Here is a 23085-nt window from a genome sequence, read left to right as displayed (position 1 = left end):
CAAGGCTAAAGAAAAATCAGGACACTTTCATAGGATTTGTCTACCTGGAGAAAGCGTTCGACAATATAAAATGGTGCAAGCTGTTCGAGATTCTGAAAAAAGTAATGGTAAGCTATAGGGAGAGACTGGTCATATACAATATGTACAACAACCAAGAGGGAATAATAAGAGTGGACGATCAAGAACGAAGTGCTCGTATTAAGAAGGGTGTAAGACAAGGCTGTAGCCTTTCGCTCCTACTCTTCAATCTTTACACCGAGGAAGCAATGATGGAAACAAAATAAAGGTTCAGGAGTGGAATTAAAATACAAGGTGAAAGGATATCAATGGTACGATTCGCTGATGACAGTCTAATGAGTGCACAGTATGGTTTGAGAATAAATCGGAGAAAGACGAAGGTAATGAGAAGTAGTAGAAATGAGAACAGCGAGAAACTTAACATCAGGATTGATGGTCACGAAGTCAATGAAGTTAAGGAATTCTGCTACCTAGGCAGTAAAATAACGAATGACGGACGGAGCAAGGAGGACATCAAAAGCAGACTCGCTATGGCAAAAAAGGCATTTCTGGCCAGGAGAAGTCTACTAATATCAAATACCGGCCTTAATTTGAGGAAGAAATTTCTGAGGATGTACGTCTGGAGTACAGCATTGTATGGTAGTGAAACATTAACTGTGAGAAAACCGGAACAGAAGAGAATCGAAGCATTTGAGATGTGGTGCTATAGACGAATGTTGAAAATTAGGTGGACTGATAAGATAAGGAATGAGGAGGTTCTACGCAGAATCGGAGAGGAAAGGAATAGGTGGAAAACACTGATAAGGAGAAGGGACAGGATGATAGGACATCTGCTAAGACATGAGGGAAAGAAAAGCGTTAAGTACTTTAACTGCAAAATTGTGACAGAAACTCTAAATTAGAGCACCAAACAATTTTCGAGAAAAGAACGTGACACCGTTGAGTAAATTTCACTTAAGAAGAACAGAACAGTTTGTTTACTAGTAATATCCTGTTTCCGAACTTCATCGATGTAAAAGGAAGTAGCATGTTTAGTAGGTTCAGTGCCACTTTATTATATCAGAACACGAGATACGGTATAATTTCCGCCAGAAAATGCACATAACTGATGCAGGTGAGGTATTTAAGCCTATTTAGAACGGTAAGACTACACGGAAGAATCTAAATTAAAGACTGGGAGCAAATTTGTAAAACAATAGTCTCAAAAGAATGAAGATCATCCACCGTATTTTCCGTAATGCAAGTTAGTCTATGACAAAAATTTACAGGATGTATATTTATGCGGCGAAAACATTATTACTACTGCCCACTGTGAAGTTTAAAGGGTCCTGGTGGTGTTGCGGGCACATGACGCAGTGAGGAAAACATGCAAGCGGAAGAGACGGATGGGCAGTCATTACAGCAAAGATGCGGGCCGCAAATGCGGAAACCCATTGCTATAAGCGGTTTTGACAAAGGGCATGTTGTTGTGGCGCTGTTGGTGAAAACGAGAACCTCTGAAACGACGAAGCTGGTCGGCTGTTTGCGTACTGCTATCGTGAGCACCTAGGGAAAGTAGTTGAAGGATGGTGGAACAGCGCGTGGGCCATATGGTACTGGACGTCCACGTCTCAGTACAAAAAGTAGAGGGCGGAGGATCCCCCACTGTGCAATCCACGATCTGTGGCGAATATGACGTCATAGTACAATGCTGGTGCAGGCACAAGTGTTTCGGAGCACACCGTTCAACGGCCATTGTTGAACACAGAGCTCCACATCACACATCTCCTACGTCAGTTAAGACTGCAGTGGGCACATCTTCACTGGGTTTTCACAGTGGATCAGTAGATATGTTTCGTCTGTCGAATGAGTTGCATTTCTTGTTACACTATATCGATCTCTGGGTTCTTACACGCCGTCAAAAAGGTGAATGGCTGCTTGAAATTTGCATTGTGCCACAGATGCCGGCCGGTAAGAGCAGAATTATGCCATGGGGCACATTGAGCTGGGATTCCGTGAGACATATGGTAGTAATCGAAGAAACCATGACAGCAGTGAGCTACTTGAACATTACTGCGGACCACCTGCATCGCTTCATTCTTTTTAGTCTCCCCCTAGGCCGACGACATCTTCCAGCAGGATAACTCTCCATGATACACGGTCTAAATCGTGCTGCAGAGTGGTTTGACGAACATGATAGTGACCTCACATTAATGTCTTAGCTAGCAAATGTACCTCACCTTTACCTGCTGGAACACATATCGGGCGCCAGGTGCGTGCCCACAAACCGTGGTTCCGTAATTTGCGAGAATTTAGAGACCTGTGAGTACCCATCTGATGCCACATGCTTCTGGAAACCTAGCAAGGACTTGTAGAATACATCGCTGCTGCACTCTTGTATGTGTCTGAAAAATGCACCAACACTCTATTAAACAGATAGTCATAATGTTTTGGTTCATCGGTGTAAATTGCAACTATTAAGGTATAACTCAGCCTAACAACTCATATTAACCAGTTGTTGTTGTTGCTGTTGTTGTTGATGTGGTCTGTAGTCCAGAGTCTGGTTTGATGCAGCTCTCCATATTACTCTATCCTGTGCAAGCTTCTTCATCTCAAAGTACCTACTGAAAGCTATATCCTTCTGAATCTGCTTAGTGTATTCATTCCTTGGTCTCCCTCTACGATATTTACCCTCCACGCTGCCCTCCAGTACTAAATTGGTGATCCCTTGATGCCTTATGCAGCCGAGCGACCGCTACGGTCGCAGGTTCGAATCCTGCCTCGGGCATGGATGTGTGTGATGTCCTTAGGTTAGTTAGGTTTAATTAGTTCTAAGTTCTAGGCGACTTATGACCTCAGAAGTTGAGTCGCATATTGCTCAGAGCCATTTGAACCATTTGAACCTTGATGCCTTACAACACGTCCTACCAACCGATCCCTTCCTCTAGTCAAGTTGTGCCACATATTCCTCTTCTCCCCAATTCTATTCAGTACCTTCTCCTTAGCTACGTGATCTACCCACCTAATGTTTAGCATTCTTCTGTAGCACCACATTTCGAGACCTTCTATTCTCTTCTTGTCTTAACTACTTATTGTCCACGTTTCACTTCCATACTTCCATACGAATACTTTCAGAAGAGACTTCCTGACACATGTATACACGATGTTAACAAATTTCTCTTCTTCAGAAACGCTTTCCTTGACATTGCTAGTCTACATTTTATATACTCTCTACTTCGACCATCATTAGTTATTTTGCTCCCCAAATAGCAAATCTCTTGACTTATTAGCAGTTTTTCCATTCCTCTGCAAAGAATTCGTGTTAGTATTTAGCAGCCGTGACTTATTAATTTTCACGCCTGTCAACACCTACTTTCTTTGGGATTGGAATTATTATATTCTTCTTGAAGTCTGAGGGTATTTCGCCTGTCTCATACATTTTGCTCACCAGATGGCAGAGTTTCGACAAGGCTGGCACTCCCAAGGCTATCAGTAGTTCTAATGGGATACTGTCTACTCTTTCTTTCGACTTAGGACTTTCAGTGCTCCGCCAAACTCAGTATCATATCTCCCGTTTCATCTTCGTCTACGTCCTCTTCCATCTCCATAATATTGCCCTCAAGTACATCGGCCTTGTATAGACCCTGTACATATTCCTTCCACCTGTCTGCTTTCCCTTCGTTGCTTAGGACTGGTTTTCCGTCTGCGCTCTTTATATTCATACAAGTGGTTCTCTTTTCTCCAAAAGTCTCTTTAATTTTCCTGTAGGCAGTATCTATCTTACCCCCTAATGATATATGCCTCTACATTCTTACATTTATCCTCTAGACATTCCCGCTTAGACATTCTGCACTTCCTCACGATCTCATTTATGAGACGTTTGTATTTCTTTTTGGTTGCTTCATTTTCTGCATTTTTATATTTTCTCCTTTCATCAATTAACATCGATATCTCTTCTGTTACCCAAGGATTTCAAGTAGCTCTCGTCTTTTTGCCTACTTAATCCTCTGCTGCCTTCATTATTTCATTCCTCAAGGCTACTCATTCTTCTTCTACTGTATTTCTTTCCCCCGTCCTGTCAATCGTTCCCTAATGCTCTCTCTGAAACTCTCTATAACCTCTGGTTCTTTCAGCTTATCCAGGCCGTCTGTTTGCAGTTTCTTCAGTTTTAATCTACATTTCATAAACAACAGATCGTGGTCAGAGTCCACATCTGTCCCTGAAAATGTCTTACAATTTAAAACCTGGTTCCCAAATCTCTGTCTTTCCATTATATAATCTGTCTGAACCCTTCCAGTGTCTCCTGGCCTCTTCCATGTATACAACCGTCTTTCACGATTAGTAAACGAAGTGTTAGATGTTATGCTCTGTGCAAAATTCTACCAGGCGGCTTCCTCTTTCATTCCTTACCCCCATTCCATATTCACCTGCTGCTTGTCCTTTCTTTTCCTTTTCCTACTATCGAATTCCAGTCCCTCATGACTATTAGATTTTCGTCTCTCTTCACAACCAGAACAATTTCTTTTATCTCATCATACATTCTTCAATCACTTCGTCATCTGCGGACCTAGTTGGCATATATACTTGTACTACTGTGGTAGTCGTGGGCTTCGTGTCTGTCTAGGCTACAGTAATGTGTTCACTATGCTGTTCGTAGCAGCTTACCCGCGCTCCTATTTTTAGTCATTATTAAACCTACTCCTGGATTACCCACACTTGATTTTGTATTTATAGCCCTGTACTCACCTGACCGGGAGTTTTGTTCCTCCTGCCACCGAACTTCACTAATTCCCACTATATCTAACTTTAATCTATCAATTTTCTAACTTACCTGCCCGATTAGGGGATATGATATTCCACGCTCCGATCCACAGACCGCCAGTTTTGTTTCTCCTGTCAACGACGTCCTCCTGATTAGTCCCTGCCCGGAGATCCGAATGGGGAAGTATTTTACCTCCGGAATATTTTACCCAAGAGGACGCCATCATCATTTAACCATACAGTAAAGCTGCATGCCCACGGGAAAAATTACGGGTGTAGTTTCCCCTTGCTTTCAGCTGTTCGCATTACCAGTACAGCAATGCCGTTTTTGTTAATATTGCAAGATCAGATCAGTCAACCATCCAGACTGTAGCCCCTGCAGCTACTGAAAAGGCTGTTGCACCTCTTCAGGTACCACACGTTTGTCTGGCCTCTCAACAGATATCCCTCAGTTGTGGTTACATCTACGGTACGGTTCTCTGTATCGCTGAGGCATCCAAGCCCCCGCACCAACGGCAAGCTCCATGGTTCATGGAGAGAGGGGGGGATTAACCAGTAAGGAGCACAAATTTATAACGAATAATTCTCAGAACTGTGTCGTTGTCTTACAAATTGAACCACCGACTTCCAGAAAAAAGAAGCACATTGACAAAGGCTGCTATTTAACAACAAAATTACAGAATGAATGCGATTCAGCTGACTTGTACTGAATCTTGAAACGGTTCACCATTTTATCATCTTTGAGAAGGCACAGGAGTATTTGCCTGAGTTATGACAATACAATTCACGCATTTCTCCTCGAGCGGGCCTCATGTTTTGATGAGGCAGATAAGATTTAAATACGCGAGGTAAAGAAGATAGAAATCTGATACAAGACGATGAAGCACCAGCAGCTGTGAAAATGGGAGGCGCAGACACTCATCCACGGAGAGTTAAATTAACTTAAGATTGCTAAATCATGTGTGAAAAGAATTTACTCACATGGACAGTTGAAGAAGAGGATAATGTCAGAGTTACAACAATAGAAACTTCATGTTAACTCAATTTTCGTCCGTTCTTGGTAGAACGACATTATAATAAATGAAAAGCAATAGAGGCATAACTGTACATAGTTAAGCTACTTGAGCCAAAGACAGGTATTTTGAGAGGATCTATCGTGTGATCCAAAGCGACAGTGGACGCTTTCCATTCAGCTGCCACATCTCTGTTTCAGAGATACCACATTCTTTGAAAGTAGTTTGATAAAAACAAATACATATTAAAAGAAAAAAGTTCAAACATTTTGATATTCAGCTTAATGATTAAAAATGTTTTAATGATGTTGCAAAGGTATATCTGTCTGCGAATAGAAATTGATATTACAGAGGTGACTGAAATCAGACGTGAGCATGGGCTTTCGGACGAAACAAAACCTTCAAAATGCTAACGCAGTCACTCATGTTATTGAACAATGGTGCAACCATGTCAACTATGGGAAATAGATATCAATTACTATGAAATTCCGCACTAGATTGGAAGCCTGCAGCAAAACACGAAAAATGCGAGCATGAGGTACAATGACAGGGAAAGAAAAAATGGTAGTATGACAGAGACAGAAAAGAGGTTTTTCATTTAAGTCAATTTACTGTCGTAGAACATATTCCAGCTAACTGTGATAAATGGTTCACGTAGATAACATGACGCACTTTTTTTCAGCAGTAGCAACCGAAAGTTCCAAATGACTGCTTTAAGCATAATCTGAGACACCAGCGAAAGAGTAGCCAATGAAAAGGAACATCAGCGAAAAGAGTTTCCAATGAAGAGAGAAACTTCAAGCTAAGAGATAACAATGTACCGGGTGATCAAAAAGTGAGTATAAATTTGAAAACTTAATAAACCACGGAATAATGTAGATAGAGAGGTAAAAATTGACACACATGCTTGAAATAACATGGGATTTTATTAGAACCACCCCATATTGCTAGACGCGTGAAAGATCTCTTGCGCGCGTCGCTTGGTGATGTTTGTGATGTCCTTAGGTTAGTTAGGTTTAAGTAGCTCTGAGTTCTAGGGGACTGATGACCTTAGAAGTTAAAACCCATAGTGCTCAGAGCCATTTGAACCATTTGAACTTGGTGATGATCGTGTGCTCAGCCGCCACTTTCGTCATACTTGGCCTCCCAGGTCCCCAGACCTCAGTCCGTGCGATTATTGGCTTTGGGGTTACCTGAAGTCGCAAGTGTATCGTGATCGACCGACATCTCTAGGGATGCTGAAAGACAACATCCGACGCCAATGCCTCACCATAACTCCCGTCATGCTTTACAGTGCTGTTCACAACATTATTCCTTTACTTCTTGTTGCTATTTCTCGTTACAGTTCCTACATTTTTCGCAAATCATCCGCGAATAACTTTTGCCAGAGTGTCTTCCGTATTTAAGAAATAAAGATTTCATCTGTCTTCTCTATCTTGAGACCACGAAAATCGTGGAAGCGGGTCGTAGGCGGTCTCTAGCATGACTAAGGTCTTCAGAAACAAGTTCCAATACCGAAGGTACATCGTAATGCCATGAAGTGAAAGAGCTTCTTGCGATGTTGTTTCATCTTCTAGAAAGAAAAAAAATGTTCGAGTTTCTTGCTACGATAGGTATACAATTTCTTAAGAAACAGTTAGTGATCAGTATCCCTCAACGTAAGAAGGAAGCAATGGGTTCGATACATGTAAGATACCGTATGCCACATTATCTGTAGTCTGTCAGCTAACCGAGGGAGCTGGTGCATCGATGAAGATACCTGCCTGCGCGCTTATAAGCAGCTGATGAATGAACTACGCACCCACCAGGAGCGGTATGAAGGTTTGTTGCTCTTCTTGTTATCCTGTCATTCCCCGTGTCGCAACGGCGCATCACTGGTGGAGTTGCTTCATGGACGGCGCCACCGCAACTTGCTCCAATTGCTGCGCCGATGCCTACTCCTCTCCCTCATGCTACGAATCAAACTAATAGCCTAGTTTTTTTTTAAAGGTCAAGTAGCGATCGGAAGTGCTGGGAACGCGGCTTCGTTGTAAGGTTGCTTGGTAATTGCATATTTTTGATACAGGGTCCAGGAAGATTGCAGCGACGGCACCTGAATCAAATTGGCACCTGTAAATTGCGTTATCCTGCTACTGACTCTTTGTTCACAGATTCATTGCCTGACCGGGTGATGCAGCCGGTATCTTCTCTGGCTACCTGGGGTCCTGCGTCGCCAGCACCTGGCCATGAACCTATGGTCCTGGACCCTACAGGTAATCCGGCGTCTAGCGGACAGCTGACGTCCACAGGCGTTGGTCCTCTCCACTTCACGGCCGGCCAGGGGTTCGACGCACCAATTCGAGACACCGTATCGGTTCGACCACCAGGAGACCTCGCACTATTGCTGGATGCAGAGACGCACATTCCGTCTGGTTTCTCGGCTGGCGTTCCAGGACGGCCTCAAAGCGAATGCCGGGGCGAATACAGGAGCTCGGCACCAGCCACAGCTTCGGCTCCTGCCTCCTCGTCTCTTCTTGCATCCATGCCTCCAGTCCCGCTGTTGTTGCAGTTGTCGTCACTACACGACAATGGAGAGGAGGTTAGAGGGGAGGAGTGTAGTGTCGCAGCTTATCGATACTGCCAGAGCTGGCGTCTCCATGAAAATTCCTTCGGGCACTGCGAGCGGCGCTTTGAATATTGTCACCAATAGGGTGACCCGACCAATGAAGAACATCCAGGCCGCCGACTAATGACCACTACCAGGACGGTGTTACAAGCGGCGGCCACCTCGGCACCAACCATCTAGTTCGAGTTTAGTTCCGTGTTACTACATGGTGCCGAACATTAGCTCGAGCTGTTGATAGCTAGCTCTACGGGCAAACATTCGGTGTACATCGACACACGCATCACTTTGCTTCTCTCCACGCCTATTTTTCTTAGCGCTTTCTGGAAATTTTTTTTTGAACTTTTACCATTTGTGCTTTCCGATATATCTGCTTCAGATCCGTGCATGCCATTTACTCTTATTTTACTTGTTCGTGCCGCCACATATTTATTTAGCTTTAGCATTGTTTGCTTTGCCATGGCTATCGCATCGCCCCAAGCCGCAAGCTAGCCTGTCTCGTAGTTAGCGGCGCCACAATTGCAAGCGCCTTTGGCACCAACGCTCGATCTAACACAGCTTCTTCAGACAGAGATGCCACAAATGACGCAGCTTACTGAGCTTATGAAGGGCTTCATTCAGATGCAGACGGCAGCCAATGAGAATCACCTTCAGGCGCCACCAATTAAGGCAGCGCCACAGCTTACACAGCCATCCTTAGCGCTTCCGTTTCGCCCATTTCAAGAGGAGTGGGTTCAGTAACTGGACCAGTTTGAAGCTCATCTATCTGCACACCAATGCCAAATACCGTTAAACAGTCTCTCTTTTAACAATGGCTTTAGTGTCAGTTAATAGGATGTATTGCACATTGTTGCCCATTTCGGGGCCAGAACATGTGATCTATGAAGAATTAATCCACGCTTAGAATAGATATTATGAGAAGAAATTCCTTTTGGCGGATGCCAGGTTTAAATATGTCACACTAAATATGTGACAGACTTACAAGAGTTTACGTAAGATTAAATGTGGCTGTGGCAAGTATTATAGTGACCTTATGATACGTGGCGCTGTTACTCAGAACGTGGCTGATAATAGAAGAGGGAAACTTGCTGTCAAGAGTCCCTACTTTTCCTAGCCACGGCTGCCACAAACTGTTAACAGTGTAGCACTTCTTCAGTGGCCACTTGAGTAAAATATGCTTATTTATAGTGCGCTTGTGTCAACTAATCTTTAACTAGCCTGTCCAGATTCCTGCGGCGGCATATCTCTTTGGCCACCATCTTCACAAAATTCCCATTCTTTTGTCCAAAATCTGATCATTTTCAGTAACAATTCTTTTTTAAGGATAGTTTTGACGAAAGAGATAAGACGCATGTTTTTATCAAGAGCCAGAATTGGAAACACAGAAAAATGACTTAAAACGCATCAAAAGATAATGTATATCAATTCGATAAGTTATCTCTGAACAACAAAAAAAATTTTCTGCAGTATCGTCTCAAAGTGTGCAAGTTATGTAAGCTGAATGTGATGTGGATCTCATGTATCTAAAAGTGATGTATGGATCCTGACGAATTTGTTTGATTTTATAAAAGTCATATATTTTACCAAAAACAACTGTTATTGTATCACAACGAATGGCATAACAGACTGCTTCGCAAGAACAACTAAAGAAAACCAGACTACTGAACAGGTAGAAGAATGAAGGTATGAAGAAAAGAAGTCGATAAGAAGAATATGGAAGATACAGCACGAAGTAATTAAGCTTTTCCATTCGTTTAGCTTACAAATATCAAAGAATACTTCCACAGGAATTTAATAATGCAACAGAAAGAGTTTTCTGAATAAATTCCAAATCGGAATACAAGGAAGTTTTGATTCATTGTAATATGCTGGATGGACTTTTTACTTGACCACCAAATCCCGAGAGACAGTGACAGAAAGGATGAAATGTTTGTAAGAAATGCGTGTCACGTTACACTCTGCCGGCTGATCTGTGTGTGTTGGAAGTTCCCAAGGATTGTGTGTAATAATCTCAGCTGATCTACGTGTGTTGCAGAGTCCAAGAGTACTATGTGAAAATATTTGAAGTACATTTCTTAACAGGACTGCAATACTTTAAATAGTTTTAAATGCTCTAAAAAAGAAATATTAGTTCTCGGACAATAATGAAGATTGATAAAGAGGGCAGCAGACGAATCAGTGCGGATCTGCCGTCCTCTACTGTCTTAAATCTACAATGAAAAATTTTATGGATGTGCATTCATTCTATTAACTGGAAAATAAAAGAGACCTATTCCCAACAAATTAGAGCATTTAAAATTTAGTAGAAGATTACTTTCAAAAGAAAAAACGGATATCTGACTTTACTTTTTAAGGTCCTGGTTGGTTGGTTGGTTGGTTGGTTTTGGGGAAGGAGACCAGACAGCGTGGTCATCGGTCTCATCGGATTAGGGAAGGATGGGGAAGGAAGTCGGCCGTGCCCTTTCAGAGGAACCATCCCGGCATTTGCCTGGAGTGATTTAGGGAAATCACGGAAAACCTAAATCAGGATGGCCGGACGCGGGATTGAACCGTCGTCCTCCCGAATGCGAGTCCAGTGTCTAACCACTGCGCCACCTCGCTCGGTTACTTTTTAAGAAGAAGAAGGTCGCGCACCTGTCTTCCCTCTGCAAATCCACCTCAGAGATACAGCACGGACAGTGCTGTACAATGATATAGTCGGCTGCTGCAAGCACGATGTGAGTGTCGAGTCTGCTGACTCTGACACTACTGCCGAGGTGCGATCAGCAAGCATGGCCCACCACAGGGCACTCACAGAGCCTGTGGTCGCCTAAATGTCGAGGCACCAGCAAAGGAAACAAAGCCGCCGCCAAATCAGCGTGGGAAGACGACCAAGCCTTCCCTATCAAGGTGGAAGCTTTCCCTCCGGTCGTGGACCCTAAACCACATTACTTCAGCTGCCGTGGAGAGGGCCGAGTGGCAAAGTACTGCCGCATCACACCGAGATGCGTCAGAAGCTCAGGCTACCATCACAGCCCCGCCAGCAGGCGACACATGGAGGACGCGGGTGCTTGCTGCGCCATGCACCGTATCGGCAACTACCGTTGCTGCCCGGCCATCTCTAGCGGCAGCCAAGCCGATGGCGAAATGAGGCCCCAGACTCAGCGCACGCAGATGCAGGAGAAGACGACGACGCCAGTCGTGAGCAACCGCTGAAACCCCCCCCCCCTTTTTTTTTCCCTGAGCGGCTCTGATATCCCACCAATTGTGAGGAGGATCGGCCGCCAGTAGGGAGGTGGGAACAGCAGCCGCGATCTGGAAAGACACAGCAGCAGCAGAAGACCGCCCAAATGCTCGCCACAATGCTTTTTAACGTCTGAGGAACAGCTACAGCTATCCAAGCCATCATGGTCAGAGAGGACTGCGTTCTTAGCCACACAGAAAGACTGCATCGAGAGTTTGCTAGAGACTTTCTAGCAGGCAGAGGGGTACGTGCCCCTGCCACTGCCCCAGCATAGCCATAGGAGAAGGTAGCCGCCAGGCAGACATCGACTCCTCAGGCAATGCCCCAAGCCACTGGGACTGCCCCTGCCGAACAGTCTACAGTATTCAAACTATGAGATGAAATGGAAATGAGTGTGTGATATCGTTGGGCGGGAAGCCCCATTCAGGGAAGATCGGCCACCAAGGGCAAGCCTTATTTCATTTGACACCACACTGGGCAACTGGCGCACCGGTGATGAGGATGAAATGATGAGGACAACACAACACCCAGTACACGAGCAGAGGAAATCTCCATTTCGGCCAGGAATCGAACACGGACCCACTTATATGGGAGGCAGGAGAAGAAGACGGCGCCAGCCATCAGAAACCGCTGCCTACCGCCCCCCCCCCCCCTTCCCCTGAGTGGCTGGAATGTCCCACCAGTTGTGGGGAGGACCGGCCGCCAGTGGGAGGGCGGGAACTGCAGCCAGCATCTGGAAATTCACAACAGCTGCGGAAGACCGTACACATGCTCGCCACAATGCGCATTAACGTCTGAGGAATGACTACGGCCATCGAAGCCATCATGGCACAGAGAGGACTGTGTTCTTAGCCACCCTGGCTACACACAAGGACTGCATCCAGAGTTTGCTAGCGAATTTCGAGCAGGCAGAAGGGTACGTGCCCCTGCCACTGCCCCAGCAGTGTCGTAGGAGAAGGTCGCCTCCAGGCAGACATCCACTCCTCAGACAATGCCCCAAGCCACTAGGACTGCCCCTGACGAACCGTCAGCAGTATTCAAAGAATGAGATGAAATGGAAATGAGTGTGTGATATCGTTGGCCAGGAGGCCCCATTCAGGGAAGTTTGGCCACCAAGTGCAAATCTCATTTCATTCGACGCCACACTGGGCGACATGCGCGCTGGTGATGAGGATGAAATGATGAGGACAATACCCAGTCCATGAGCAGAGGAAATTTCCAATTCGGCCAGGAATCGAACATGGGCCAACTTTATGGGAGACAGGAGAAGACGACGACGACAGTTGTCAGCAACCGCTGCCATCCCCTCCCCACCCCACCCCCACCCCCACTTTCGCGTGAGTGGCTGTGATATCCCATCAATTGTGGGGAGGACCAGCCGCCAGTAGAGGGGCGGGAACAGCAGCCGCGATCTGGAAAGACACAGCAGCAGCAGAAGACCGTTCACATGCTCGCCACAATGCGCACTAAAGTCTGAGGAACGACTATGACCTTCCAAGCTGTCATGGTACAGAGAGGACTGCGTTCTTAGCCACACAGAAGGACTGTATCCAGAGTTTGCTAACGACTTTCTAGCAGCCAGAGGGGTACATGCCCCTGCCACTGCCCCAGCATAGTGGTAGGAGAAGGTAGCCGCCAGGCAGACATCCACTCCTCAGGCAATAGCCCAGGCCACTGGGACTGCCCCTGCCGAACAGTCTACAGTATTCAAAGTATGAGATGAAATGGAAATAAGTGTATGATATCGTTGGCCGGGAGGCCACATTCAGGGATATCTGGCCACCAAGTGCAAGTCTTATTTCATTTGACACCACACTGGGCAACTGTTGATCCAGTGATGAGGATGAAATGATGAGGACAACACAACACCCAGTACACGAGCAGAGAAAATCTCCATTTCGGCCAGGAATCGAACACGGACCCACTTACATGGGAGGCAGGAGAAGACGACAGCGCCAGCGGTCAGCAACCGCTGCCTGCCCCCCTACCCCTGAGTGGCTGGAATGTCCCACCAGTTGTGGGGAGGACCGGCCGCCAGTGGGAGGGCGGGAACTGCAGCTAGGATATGGAAATTCCAGCAGCTGCAGAAGACCGTACACATGTTCGTCACAATGCGCATTTAAGTCTGAGGAACGACTACGGCCATCGAAGATATGGCACAGAGAGGACTGTGTTCTTAGCCACCCTGGCTACACACAAGGACTGCATTCAGAGTTTGCTAGCGAATTTCGAGCAGGCAGAATGGTACGTGCCCCTGCCACTGCCCCATACTCTCGTGCATTCTTGTTTTCCTTGACGCATGCCTTGGTACTTTTTTCCCTCCGCCCTTAAAACCACTCTTCTTTCAGACGAATTTCTACCACTTTCTATCACGCTATGGGCCGGTGTTGATGGGTAATCTTACCTAGATGGACGGACATCACAGACCCTGCTTCTGTGAACTCCTCGATGTAATTCCTAACAAATGCAGAGGCGGCGGTAGATCTTTTGAGATGCTCATCATGCTACAGCGGGCTTGGGGAGCCTCCACTCAGTGTTTCCCACTGTGTCCCTTGCGGCGTGGATGACATTCGTCCCGCTCTCCCTTTCCCGCCGATAGCTACTTGTGTTGACAAAATTATACCAGTGAACTTCAAAAACTATGTTACACATTATTATGACAGACCAAGTAACTTTTCTTTAACGCTGCACTACACTACAAAGTGACGTAGATACTGTCGTTCAACATAGTCATCAAGTCTCTATAAATAAAGGGCAGGACGTTTTTCCAGGAGTTTAGTTGGTTGACAATAGAAATCCACTCCTTGGTGACGAAACCATTCGAGAACTGCTGTCTGAATGTCTTGATCGTTGAAAATCTCTTTTCCCCTGATGTTCTCTCTCGATACCTGGACATTGTCGTCTATGGTCGATGTCTATGGCCTTTCTTCCCGACGAGAATAACACACATCAGAGGGACCTGGGTCACATTCTTGACACCATTTCTCATTTGGTCCAAATGCCGCCATAATATCACAGTGAATCTGTCCAATTGAGACATTTTGCTCACAAGAATCGTACGGTCCAGCGTACTTCAACTTGGGAGTGTGTTTCCAGTTGCCGCACCATTACACTCCCCCCACCACCCATGTTGTCCGTACTGCAGGAGGGCTCTGTGTACAGTCCTTTGATTTGCTCCCTTAATGCTTCAACCAAATGAGCCATTTGTTCTTCAAATATTTAGACCTTAACTTCGTCTTTCTTTTCGCCCTTCTGTGTCCCACTTGTGGTAAAGACGACGGACTTCTGTTCATGTGCCCATAAGAACAACTTTCTTTGGGGACGAAATTTAAAATAAGAATGGCCACGAGACCAATGGAGAATTAATCCTGCCTTAGCAATCCAATCTGCTCCGAGGATATAATTGGCAGCTGGATATTCTATCGCCTTCATACCCATCTTCCAGACAAATTCCCAACACTGATTTTAATTTAACACAACCATTCACTCTTAAATTTGTTTTATTTGCCGTTCAGTACTCTCCTGACTCTCGCCTTAACCTTCCCCATGTGCATATATGTTTATATTTGACAAAAAAGTCTTAATTTCCATTAAATGACAATGCGTAAGTGCAACAGTCCACACGTAGGTTCCCCATTCCGTTAAGGGCTGCACATAAACAGTAACCGCGAACCCGTCTTTTCGCGAATCGCACTCATAATCTTTCCCTGACTTAATTTTCAAAGTACTTGCTGCGCCCTTTGCGTCTCTGCGCACTAATTCTTTGCGTGTCCCTGCTTACCACAACCCCAGCAGACCCCATTACGCACTCCTTAACACAATTCTTGAGCGTGGTCAGCGATTCCGTGCGCTACCATAGCGCTTCGTTTCACACGCCTGTTCTGATTCACACTCTTTGTTCCGTGTCCACCCCGTGAGCCTGTGCCTCCCTTTGGGTGTCGATAAATTCGATGGACTGTACTTGTTTTAACATCTCTTCTAATTAAGTCAACCTTTTCGGAATTACACAAAATACAGCTCGTTGCATGGTTTCGGGGTTTAGTCCCTCTAAAATCTGCGTTCCCATCTGCTCCTCCATATACTGGAGAGCAAAGGCTACCGCACTCTTTCTAACGCGTTCCACATGTTCTGCTAATGATTCACCAAGGTCTTGTTCACATTCGGCTGCGAGACTTACCTTCTTGGGGTCCGAAATCTTACATGCGGTGGTATATGGTATTTTGACGTAATGCTTCCATCAGTTCCCGAACAGTACCTTCCGCTTGAATATTCCTTATTTGCAACTCACAGATCAGCTCACCCCGCTGCAAACAAGTCCCATCCCCGGACATACTGAAATCACAACGGTCGATCTTCTTTCTACAAGCAACAGTACGAGAAATAATTAGAATAATTACACCTCAGTCAGTCAACCACACTCTGCTACTAAAGTGTTTTGGAAGTATGGAGTTGTGGCTCTAAATAATTACTCGTGGAGTCGACTGATTGAGTATACAATACAAGGCCAAATTTTTTCGTCAGATTACACAATAGTGATCTCAAGTATAAATAGCATACTTAATACAACGTAACAAATGCTAGTTAATATAAGGATGACCAACAGGATGAAGCTACTAAAAAATGAATTGCTCCAGCAAAATCTTGTCGAAAAACCCTTTCGAACCTTTACCTTCCGTAATACATTGTATATAACCGATCGAGGTGGCGCAGTGGTTAGACACTGGACTCGCATTCGGGAGGACGACGGTTCAATCCCGCGTCCGGCCATCCTGATTTAGGTTTTCCGTGATTTCCCTAAATCGCTCCAGGCAAATGCCGGGATGGTACCTTTCAAAGGGCACGGCCGACTTCCTTCCCCGTCCTTCCCTAATCCGATGAGACCGATGACCTCGCTGTCTGGTCTCCTTCCCCAAACCAACGAACCAACCAACCAATACATTGTATAGTTTCTGATAATCAAAGACAACAAGATGTTAAGATCAGAGTTTTTAAAAACAGCAAACACAAAATCCAAAATTATTATTTTAATGAAACCACCGAACATCCATCTAGATTTTTCCCTGAACAAATCATAATCATGGAATCCTCGAGTATTTCGATCCAGGTTAGAACCCAGTAGCTGAACACGCTTTTCAGAAGTACAGAAATCTATATTGAATACAAACTGAGGCTTCCCTTCTGTTGCAGCACGCCAGTAGAGCTGCCACTATCCTGTCCAATAAATTCAGCAGCATAGGAAATGTATATAGCGTTTTTTTTCTTTTACAGAAGCAACATCACATGGAGTTCATTGGCACAGACCGTGCCCTCATATACATAGTACTTAAACACTGGTTTCATTAACCTTAATTCAAACGTCAGCTTCGTACGTTCTTGCATCAGCGCAAAAATTCAGTTGTCACGTTTTCCGATCAAGCACTGATACTTCTGCAATAACACTGTCTGAGCATGGCTCCAGGTACACCACTGTCCCCAGTCAGTTCCCCCGATCTACCAGCCACGCTTCCGGCTTGCCCACTCCAGGTGACAACCACCTCTCTCGCCGCCGACCATCGCGCCAGACAGCCTCCCACAGCCTCCCAGCCCGAAGATAGGTCATTGCTCTGTGATGCGACAATCGATAAGTGCCGACATGGTACAGCGAAGAGAGAATTTAAAATAAGTGTAAGACCAAATGCCTTGTTAATAACTACGTAGTTTTAAATGCTGTCGTTCCATTTTGCATTTCACATCTCGATAGTGTCGCTTATTTGCGATTCATCGGCCTTAGAGAGACATTCCGACCTAGTATAAATACTGTATTGCAGATATCTCCATGCTTCCCGGTTCTTTTATTATCAGACTGGGAGGCACAGAATGATATATACACTTCACCCAAAAGGGGTTAAACACTTCTCCTTCATCGAGTTTCTGTTTGTAGATTCAGTTGTTTTATAGCCAGAAATTGCTGGTGTCTTCAACATGTATTTGCTCACTTTAGTTAGAGTTTGGCATTTGGTCGCCAGTAAACTGCGAACGGTCCAAAGAGCATACGTCTCTACACATGCTTTGAGCATAAGGTAGGGACGTGGGCTCTTGGATTTTGGGCGGCTTACTGGTCCCCCCCTATGGACCCCAGACCTTGCCGAGGTGGGGGGGCTTAACTGTTCCGTCCTCAATAAACCTGACAGTCTCTTAAGGACTGTACAGGCCTGGGGACGGACCAGGACCAACGAGGGGTTCATAAAAACTCTGTATAGGGAAAGTGTCGTCACCTTTCCGGCTGCTGCTGTTTTGGGACCATCGTGCTGCTGGTCATGCATTAACCACTACAGTATATTTAGATGTTTCTATTGAAGAAGCGTGCTCTACTAGCGCACATGTTGCTAAGGTAGAGCAACAGCTTGAAACTGAACGTTTTGAATCTTCGGCAATAGAAATGTGAGCAAAATGTTTCGAAGAATATCTTCTGTGACGACGATAATCCCTAATTTTCACGCAACTAGCATTTGGTGAGTGGAAATTGAAAACGTTCTAAGTGCCAAATCGTATCCAAAAATTTGAGAATGTATTCTGATTGTGCTTAATTGTACTGTTCAACGCATCATCGCAAGAAGGAGACAATTATATGTGCCAACAAGTTGATTCTTGCAAAGCAGAAAACAGCAAGAACTGTTTACACAAGTAGCGTTGTTACCGGTTTGGAACCGACGGGTTCATCTTCACACGCCTGTTCACGATTATATTAAATTTAGTGTTGTTTGCACTAGTTTTTTTCAACAGCTAATGTAAACAACAAAAAATGTAGTATAAAACTGGGCAGCCGTTGGAAGGTGAACCTGTTGATTCGAAAACAAGACAGCGCTATTTGCCTACATAAACAGAATTATGAAAAGTGGCTGGTTACTATTTTGTTCACTGCATGAATCAACTTGTATTCTGATCAAAGCCACAGTCTCAATAACATCATTTTTCGACAAAATAGACGGAAGATAGTATTTGTTCAAGTGCCGTTAATACTAATGCACTACGTTTTATTTCTGATAATACAAATGCAGATACACAGCATTAAGTTTTTTTCATTTTGAAATTCCAGAGAGAAGTTCAGCTTGTCACAAAGACCTTGCGCCATCTACTAAAGCATATTTGAAAGACTGTCGCCGTGGTTTGGCACCAGGATCAAGTCTAGACACACGCAGAGTGCTGCGAACACAGTACCACAGAAAAAGGGTTTTGTGATATAATGGCATGCAGAATGTTTTCCATTTCCACTCCTCTTTTATTAACGTCGGCATGGATTGATTTCACAGTTCCTGTTATGACAGCTAGCTCAAATAATTACTGGTAAGTGAGTAACTTAAAACTGATCATCTCGAATCTTCATTAACAGCAGCAGGAAAAGGTAAGTAACCGCTATTACGTTCAAAATGTTGATTCTACAAGGAAAAATCAAAGTTGTGGGACAAACTCCAGAGTTCTGAAACAATTTTCGTTACATAAATTAACATAGCTAAAACTAACTATTTACTGCCCACCTGGCTAGCCGGTCTAACGTGCTGCTTCCTGAGCGGGAAGGCGTGCCGATCCCTGGCACGAACACGCACGGCGGATAAGTGTCGTCGAGTTCCGGTGTGCCGGCCCGCCTGAGCATGGTTTTTAAGGCGGTTTTCCATCCACCTCGGCGAACGCGGGCTGGTTCCTCTTATTCTGCCTCATTTACACTGTGTCGGCGATTGCTGCGGAAACATCGTTTCCACGTACGCGTACACCATAATTACTCTACCACGCAAACATTTGGGATTACACTCGTCTGCTATAAGTGACTCCCGCAGGAGGGGGGGGGGGGCAGTAGGGGCCGAACGCCACAATAACCCTGGGTTCGGTGGGGGGCGGTGGTTGGGTGGCGGTGGGGTGGGTGGACTGCTGTGGGGTTGTGAACCACTGAGGGCTACAGTGGGACGAAGCCTCTCCGTCGTTTCTAGGTCCCTGGATTATACAATACAATACAACCATTTACTAGTAAAGAAACCATGCTTCCCGACGACTAGATTTATTTAAAGACATCTGATTAAAAGTTTTTCTTCTGCAAGGTTTCATATTACACTTTTTGGTAAGATCTCATTAGCAACCAGACTGAATCAGATTACATTACACACTGTGCATGTAGTAATATTATTGTATCTTAGTCGAGGAATTTTGAATCAAGCAAAACCTAAACGCAGTAGGGATAATGGGTAAAAAAACACAGTATCCACCATATAGATTTATAACCCAAATCTGAAGCAATCTGAAACGAGCTTTGAAGTTCACAGAAGACACAGGCATATCTCGACTACAATGCGACTTATACATGTCATGCACAGATAACTTTATTCTCTCAACGTACTATAGAAATTAATGTAGCCTACACATTAAATACGAGGGTAGAATTTAAAGTAATGACAGAAGCGTACATATTGCTTACTAATACGGGATGACATTACTGTTCCTTGCCCTGCTGCACAATACGTAACTATGCTTTTCCACAGAAACTGATAAATGAATTCTGCGCCGGCCGAAGTGGCCGTGCGGTTAAAGGCGCTGCAGTCTGGAACCGCAAGACCGCTACGGTCGCAGGTTCGAATCCTGCCTCGGGCATGGATGTTTGTGATGTCCTTAGGTTAGTTAGGTTTAACTAGTTCTAAGTTCTAGGGGACTAATGACCTCAGCAGTTGAGTCCCATAGTGCTCAGAGCCATTTGAACCATTTTGATAAATGAAGAATAACGTAAACTCGGTGTTTACGCTTAAAAGGTAAACTCTATTTACCGGAAATGACCTTTACACTTTACGTTTTTTGTTAACATACACTCCTCAGAACAGGTGCATCTACCCGAACAGCATAACATTTAACGTTCGTTATGTTTCATGAGTAGCAAAGAACATTGTTGACACACAAGACACACACACTGAGGAACCAAATCGTGATGACCACCACAGCGGGTTAGTCCACCTTTACAATGCAATTCATCAGCTTATCTGGGTGACGCGGCTTCTATAAGTCTTTGGTAGGTTTCCAGAAGTACGTGGCACCATATGTCTCCCCCCAGGTCACGAAGTTCCCGTAATTTCCCAGTGGTTTGTAGGCACTGAGCTGGCACCCGATAGCCTCTCTCGTGTTCCATCTGGCTCATATCAGGCGAATTTTGTGGCCAAGATATTAAAACGGTTTCACCATCGTACTCCTCAAACCACTGATTCTCGTCTTGTGACGCGGTAAGTTGTTCTGCTGGAAGATGTCATAGTCGTGTGAGAAGACATGTAGCATTAAAGGAATGCAAGTAGTCCACAGGAATGTCATGGAAACTTCCATTGCTAACACAAGTCCCACTGGAATCCGGTAATGTCGCTCATAGCATAATAACCCCACCGCCCTGCTTCCGAGAGGCGATGCGTATTTCGAGTAGACGTTCTCCTGGATGACGATATATCTGGACACGAGCAACAACATGGTGTTACAAGAAACGCAAATCATCCGACCTCCGGCAGCACGTTTCCGTTGATCCCCGGTCAAATCTCGATGATCCCGTATCCACTGTACTCGCACTTGACGATGTCGCTGAAACAGAAAGGAAGATTACAGGCCGGCCGTAGTGGCCGAGCGGTTCTAGGCGCTACAGTCTACGGTCACTGGTTCGAATCCTGCCTCTGGCATGGATGTGTGTGATGTCCTTAGGTTAGTTAGGTTTAAGTAGTTCTATGTTCTGAGGGACTGATGACCTCAGAAGTTAAGTCCCATAGTGCTCAGAGCCATTTGAACCATTTTTTTGAAGATTACAGTGTAACGTCCCGTCGACAATGAAGTCATTAAAGACGAGGCACAAGCTCGCTTAAGGATGGAGAAAGAAATCAGAGACACCCATTTCAAAGGAACCACATACACATTTTCCTTAAGCGATTTAGGGAAATCACGGAAGCCTAAATCTGGATGGCCGTACTGAGATTACGACCGGCGTCCTCCCGAATACGATTCAAACGTGTTAATCACTGTGTCGTATCGCTTGCTCACGTCGTTATCAGAGGAACAGGCAGGTTCGTCAGCTACGGAGTCCCATGTTAAACAATGTGCGCTGAATAGTGTGCTCCGAAACACTCGTACCTGCACGAGAATTGTACTCTGTCGTCAGATGTGCCACAGACCGCCGCCTATCCTGCGTTATAGAATGGACAAGCCCCTGATGTCCAAGTTCTGTGATGCGGTATGGAAATCCAGCACGCTGTCGCCTACTGTGGTTGCAGCGTCTTAGATCCATTTTCCATAGATGCTCGCGACAATAGCATGCAGAAATGCAATCGGCTTCGCCGATTCCGAGGTGCTCAATCCCAGCTGCTGGACCGTAAAAAATTTGTCTTTGTCAAAGTCACTTGTGTCAGTGGATTTCCCCGTTTTCAGCCCTTATCACAGTACTAGTGATCCCCTTTCATCTCTTCTTTAGTTCGAAACTGCTTAGCGTTACATAAAAATCTGTCCATACAGGGTAGTCCATTGATCGTGGCCGGGCCCAATATCTCACGAAATAAGCGTCAAACGAAAAAACTACAACGAACGAAACTTGTCTAGCTTGAAGGGGAAACCAGATGGCGCTATGGTTGGCCCGCTAGATGACGCTGCCATAGGTCAAACAGATATCAACTGCGTTTTTTTAACATAGGAACCCCCATTTTTTATTACATATTCGTGTAGTACGTAAAGAAATATGAATGTTTTAGTCGGACCACTTTTTTCGCTTTGTGACAGATGGCGCTGTAATAGTCACAAACATGTGGCTCACAATTTTAGACGAACAGTTGGTAAAAGGTAGGTTTTTAAAATTAAATTACAGAACGTAGGTACGTTTGAACATTTTATTTCCTTTGATCCAATGTGATACATGTATTTTTGTGAACTTATCATTTATGAGAACACATGCTGTAACAGCGTGATTACCTGTAAATACCACATTAATGCAATATATGCTCAAAATAATGTTCGTCAACCTCACTGCATTTGGCTATACGTGTAACGACATTCCTCTCAACAGCGAGTAGTTCGCCTTCCGTAATGTTCGCACATGCCATTGACAATGCGCTGACGCATGTTGTCAGGCGTTGTTGGTGGATCACGATAGCAAAAATCCTTTAACTTTCCCCACAGAAAGAAATCCGGGGACGTCAGATCCGGTGAACGTGCGGCTCGTGGTATGGTGCTTTGACGACCAATCCACATGTCATGAAATATGCAGTTCAGTACCGTTTCAACCGCACGCGACCTATGTGCCGGACATCCATCATGTTGGAAGTACATAGCCATTCTGTCATGAAGTGAAACATCCTTTAGTAACATCGGTAGAACGTTACGTAGGAAATCAGCATACATTGCACCATTTAGATTGCCGTCGATAAAATGGAGGCCAATTATCCTTCCTCCCATAATGCCGCACCATACATTAACCCGCCAAGGTCGCTGATGTTCCACTTGTCGCAGCCATCGTG

This window comes from Schistocerca nitens, chromosome 3 (genome assembly GCF_023898315.1).
Source record: "Schistocerca nitens isolate TAMUIC-IGC-003100 chromosome 3, iqSchNite1.1, whole genome shotgun sequence".
NCBI classification, from domain to species: Eukaryota; Metazoa; Arthropoda; class Insecta; order Orthoptera; family Acrididae; genus Schistocerca; species Schistocerca nitens.
This window is presented reverse-complemented; position numbering follows the sequence as displayed.